This window comes from Prunus avium, chromosome 6 (genome assembly GCF_965620075.1).
Source record: "Prunus avium chromosome 6, drPruAviu1.hap1.1, whole genome shotgun sequence".
NCBI classification, from domain to species: Eukaryota; Viridiplantae; Streptophyta; class Magnoliopsida; order Rosales; family Rosaceae; genus Prunus; species Prunus avium.
In genome coordinates, this window is record NC_142289.1 from 19622697 (window position 1) to 19628755 (window position 6059).

The 6059-nt window shown below is 39.5% G+C and overlaps 1 non-coding gene across 1 annotated transcript; it reads right to left on the reverse strand.

Moving 5' to 3' along the window:
* Positions 1–212: 212 nt before the first annotated feature.
* LOC148293803 (small nucleolar RNA R71) lies at positions 213–319 on the reverse strand. Its single transcript, XR_015836849.1, has one exon. It is a non-coding gene; the product is annotated as a small nucleolar RNA R71 (small nucleolar RNA).
* Between the last annotated feature and the right edge of the window lie 5740 nt (positions 320–6059).

Genomic DNA, 6059 nt, shown 5'->3' on the forward strand with positions numbered 1-6059 from the left:
CATTGACTCATATAAAGGATATTTTTAATGTTGTGAGTTCTTTTCCCTTGACAGGTGTGACAGAAGATCAACTTCGAATGAGAGTGTTTCCATACACTTTAAAGGATAAGGCGAAGTATTGGTTGAATTCTTTAAAGCCTGGTTCACTCACTACATGGTCTGCCATTCAAAAGAAGTTCCTGGAAAAATACTTCTCCACGCAAAAGACCGACATGCTTAGGGACAAGATCTTGTTATTTGCACAGCAAGATGATGAATCGTTTTGTGAAGCATGGGAGAAATTCAATGGGTTGCTCAACCAATGTCCTCATCATGGGATTCCATTGAAGCTTCAAATGCGTATGTTTTATAAAGGACTAACCCCTTCTAGTCATAATATAGTCACCAATTTTGCAGGTGGTTCTTTTAAAACCAAAACTCCAGAAGAAACGTACGAACTCTTTGAGGAGATAGCAATGGAGACCCAACATACGGATACAAGAGGTAAACGTGTTATTAGTGGTTCTAATGATGCTTCTAGTGTGCAGATTTCAAAACTGGAACAAAAGCTAGATGCTCTTCTTGCATTAAACTCAAGAAGCCCTCCGAAGGAAGTGTGTAGCATTTGTGAATCTCATGACCATGCTACCACAGCTTGTCCACTTGGGGCTGGATATCCAGAATTTGTGCAAGAGCAAGCTAAGTTGGTAAATTCCTACAACCAAGGTCCAAGAAATGATCCATACTCTCAAAGTTATAATCCAGGTTGGAGGAATCATCCAAACTTTTCATGGAGAAATACCCAGAATCAAGCAAATCCCCCTTCATTCCAAAGGCCACAACAATCATCATCATCATTGGAAGATATAGTGAAGCAGATGGCAATCAACCAATCCAATTTTCAGCAAACTACACAAGCTGCCATCTCCAAATTGGAAGTCCAATTAGGCCAAATAGCTGCTGAAATAACTCAAAGAGTGCCTGGGAAATGGCCAAGCCAAACTGAGATCAATCCAAAGAACCCAGAAGCCAAGGCCATTCATGTGCTCAGATCAGGTAAGATCATTGATAATAAAGATGATTCTAATCTTTCAAATGATGTTGTGATTGTAGAAAATGAAGAGGAGGAGACCATGGCCACGGAAGGAGAACAACTCAAAACTTCTCAATCTGCTCCTAAGGCCAAATCAGATTCTCAGAAATCCGATCAATTCCAATTGCATAAAAGGGATGACAAATTTGTGCCACCACATCTTCAAGAAGATAGATACGTGCCACCCGCTCCATATGTTCCACAGATTCCATTTCCAAGCCGTCTTAAGAAAGCAAAGCAAGATAAGGCTTTTAAAGAGATTTATGATATTTTGAGTAAAGTTAATATCAATTTGCCTTTGCTTGATCTTATTGAACAGATTCCTGCATATGGAAAATTCATCAAGGACTTGAAAACTCACAAGCTCAATTTCGCTCCAAATGAAGGAGTAAAGCTCGACCAGAATGTAAGTGCTGTATTGCAAAGGAAGCTTCCACCAAAACTAGATGATCCTGGCAGCTTTGACATTCCCATTAACATTGGAGGCAAGAAGGTTGGAAGAGCCATGTTGGACTTGGGAGCAAGCATCAATGTTTTGCCATATTCAGTTTATCAAGAGCTTGGCTTAGAAGGGATGAAGAAGACTTCAATGCGACTTGAACTAGCTGATCATTCTATAAAATATCCAAAAGGTATTGTAGAAGATATTCTAGTTCAAGTTAATACACTAATTCTCCCTGCTGATTTTGTAGTGATGGACATGGAAGACAATCCAAATGGAGATCGTGTTGATCCCATTCTCCTAGGCAGGCCATTCATGGCCACTGCAGACACAATCATCAAAGTGAAAGATAGCACTCTCTCCATGACTGTTTTGGGTGAAACTGTTGAATTTAAAATGCTTAATGCTCTATCTCAACCTTCTATCTCTCTTGATTCTTGCTTTTCAATTGATGTTGTGGATCATGAGGTTTCTTCCAAAATTTTGCAGAGAAAGTCTAATGATGCTCTAGAAGCTGTCTTAACACAAGAAGAGGAAGATCTTTGTGAACCGGAGTTCCAAGAAGTGGTGGCTGCCTTAGAAGTGTTTCCGCCATACCCACCATCCTTTAGGCCACCAATCGAGCCTCTTGGACCATCATCCACGAAATTGGAGCCATCCATTGTCATCCCACCAAAGCTAGAACTTAAACCTCTTCCCAATAATCTTAAATATACATATTTGGGTGCTAACGAAACTCTCCCTGTTATAATTGCTGCAGGTCTCTCCTCACATGAAGAAGAGAGCTTAATTAAAGTTCTAAAAGAGCATAAAACAGCCATTGGGTGGACCATAGCAGACATCAAAGGAATTAGTCCAAGCATGTGCATGCACCGGATTTTAATGGAAGAAGACAGCAAACCATCTCGTGATGCCCAAAGGAGGCTAAATCCCAACATGAAAGAGGTGGTTAGAGCTGAAGTTTTAAAGCTACTCGATGTAGGAATCATCTACCCAATTTCAGATTCTAAGTGGGTGAGCCCTGTGCAAGTTGTTCCAAAGAAGTCCGGAATCACCGTTGTGAAGAATGAGAAGAATGAGCTAGTTCCTACACGAACTGTCACTGGTTGGAGAGTTTGCATTGATTACAGGAAGTTGAACACATCCACTAGAAAAGATCATTTCCCCTTGCCTTTTATTGATCAAATGCTTGAACGTTTATCTGGCCATGCTTACTATTGTTTTCTTGATGGTTTTTCAGGTTATAATCAAATTCCCATTGCCCCGGAAGACCAAGAGAAAACCACATTCACATGCCCATTTGGTACGTTTGCTTATGGAAGGATGCCATTCGGTTTGTGCAATGCCCCAGCAACTTTCCAAAGATGCATGATGTCAATCTTTTCAGATATGGTGGAACGATTCATTGAGGTATTTATGGATGATTTTTCAGTTTTTGGTTCCTCTTTTGATAATTGTCTTCACCACTTGTCTCTAGTGCTTAAAAGATGCCAGGAAACAAATCTGATTTTGAATTGGGAGAAGTGTCACTTCATGGTGAGACAAGGCATTGTGCTAGGCCATGTGATTTCAAGCAAGGGAATCGAAGTGGATAAAGCCAAGATCGACCTCATCTCAAATCTTCCACCCCCTACCTCTGTTAAAGGAATTAGAAGCTTTCTAGGTCATGCTGGATTCTATAGAAGGTTCATCAAAAATTTCTCAAGCATTACAAGGCCATTGTGTAATCTCCTTGCTAAGGATGCTGTTTTTGAGTTTAATGAAGCTTGCATGGAAGCTTTTACTACCTTGAAGAGGGAGCTAACTTCAGCCCCTATTATCATAGCTCCGGATTGGTCTTTACCATTTGAAATAATGTGTGATGCCTCTGACTTTGCTATTGGTGCAGTTTTAGGTCAAAAGAAGAACAAGCTGCCCCATGTGATTCATTATGCTAGCCGGACCTTGAATGATGCTCAAATCAACTACTCCACAACAGAGAAGGAGTTGCTTGCTGTGGTTTTTGCTTTAGAAAAATTTCGTTCTTACCTTGTTGGTTCTAAAGTAATTGTTTATTCTGACCATGCAGCTCTTAGATACTTGCTCACTAAGAAGGATGCCAAACCACGCTTGATTAGATGGATTCTCTTGCTGCAAGAATTCGATTTGGAGATTCGAGATAAGAAGGGATGTGAGAATGTGGTAGCTGATCATTTGAGCAGAATTGTGGTTGAAGAAAAAGGAGCAGCTATGCTACCCTTGAATGAGACTTTCCCTGATGAACAACTATATACTGCCCAAGTCAAAGAGCCATGGTATGCTGATTTTGTTAATTATCTTACTTGTGGTGTTCTTAGAAATGATCTAACTTCTCAGGACAAGAAGAAGTTCTTTTCCATGGTGAAACATTATGTCTGGGATGAACCTTTCTTATTCAAGCATTGCCCGGATCAACTCATCAGAAGATGTGTTCCAGAAGAAGAGCAAGAAAGCATACTTAGGCATAGCCACGAATTGGCCTGTGGAGGTCACTTTGGAGCTAAGAAAACAGCACTTAAAATTCTGCAATCTGGTTTCTTTTGGCCCACTCTATTTAAAGATGCATTTAATTTTTGTGTTAAGTGTGATAGGTGCCAAAGGATGGGGAACATAAGTCGCAGGAATGAAATGCCATTGAATAACATACTTGTTGTGGAGCTCTTCGATGTGTGGGGTATTGATTTCATGGGACCATTCCCATCTTCCTTTGGTTATACTTACATACTTGTTGCTGTTGATTATGTGTCTAAATGGGTGGAAGCCATAGCCACCAAAACCAATGATTATAAGGTGGTGCTGAAGTTCTTGAAGGATAATATTTTCACAAGGTTTGGTACTCCAAGGGCTGTCATTAGTGATGGAGGCAGCCACTTCTGTAACAAGCCATTCGAAGCACTCATGAAGAAGTACAACATCACCCATCGAGTTTCTACACCATATCATCCGCAAACTTCTGGTCAAGTGGAAATAAGCAATAGAGAAATTAAGCACATCCTGGAGAAGGTGGTGAACAATACAAGGAAAGATTGGGCAGCCAAGCTCAATGATGCATTATGGGCTTATAGGACAGCATATAAGACTCCCATTGGAATGAGCCCTTATCGTCTTGTGTTTGGGAAAGCTTGTCACCTGCCAATGGAGCTTGAACACAATGCTTTTTGGGCCATCAAGAAGTTAAATTTTGATCTAGACAAGGCAGGCCATGCAAGAAAGTTTCAGCTGAATGAATTGGAAGAAATTAGACATGAGTCTTATGAGAATGCAAAGCTTTACAAAGAACGAACCAAGAGTTACCATGACAGAAACATTCAACGGAAAGAGTTCTCCAAAGGTATGTCAGTTCTTTTGTTTAACTCACGTTTGCGTCTCTTTCCAGGAAAATTGAAGTCTAGATGGCAAGGCCCATTCACCGTGGTCAATGTTTCTCCCTATGGAGCTGTGGAGATTCAAAACCCTAAAGATGGCTCGACTTTCAAAGTAAATGGACAACGTTTAAAGCCATTCTATGAGGGAGTTTCAGCTGGCATCCAAACTGGCCATGTGGTAGATCAACTTCCCTTCGTACCATCAACTTAGCTGATTGCACAATGTCTTGCCAAGACAGTAACTAAGGCGCTTCTTGGGAGGCAACCCATGTGTTCAAGAAGAAGGTGCTTGGTAGCAATCGACCTAATCGCATCAAGGGGGAGCATTTCAATCCTTTCTCTTTACTTGTTATTATTTTAAATTTCTGTTTTTTTTTTTATAAAAATTTAAAAAAAATAAAAAAATAAAAAAATTTAAAAAGATTTTTCATATGAGCTAACTTATGGTAACTCCAGTGAGCACTTCCGTCAATACAGTGTCTAGGAGTTCTTTAGGCGACACCTTCGGTGTCTAAGAAGTTTGGGTTTTAAGCGGGACCATTGTGACCCCTCCAACCTTCCCGGATCCCCTGGCTGTGTTTTCTGAGGCCCTTAATTGGTCATCCATGAGTTGCTTATATATTCATTTTTTTTATTTTTTATTTTTCCTAAACCTTCTTCTAAACTTTTCCCTTTATCATTTGTTTGTTCTCAATCATCTTTTGTATGCTTTCACATTGAGGACAATGTTCAATTCAGGTCTGGGGGGAAGGTTTTCAATTTCAATTTTCTTATCCATTTGTGTTTTCAATTTTCGTTCTCTTGTCACAATTTTTTTATTTTTTATTTTTATTTTTATTTTTTATTTTTATTTTTTTTAAAGAATGTCATACAATCAATGCTATGGAGCTGCTATTTGAGGTTTTCATATCAGAATTTTGCACTTCACAAAGCTTTTGCTCTTAGAATTCTGGTGGCTAAAGTACCACGCTCAAATTCTTGAAGGAAAATAGTGGAGACTACCCTAGTGAGCTATATCGAGCCTAATTGCTTTCTTGAGAGGGTTTAAAGTGTTCTATTTCTCATCCATACTTATTTTCTTCAATTCACTCTAATTGATCTCATTATTCCATTTTGATTGAATACTAAGGATGATTCTCTTTTGCAGATATCATGTGCTTGC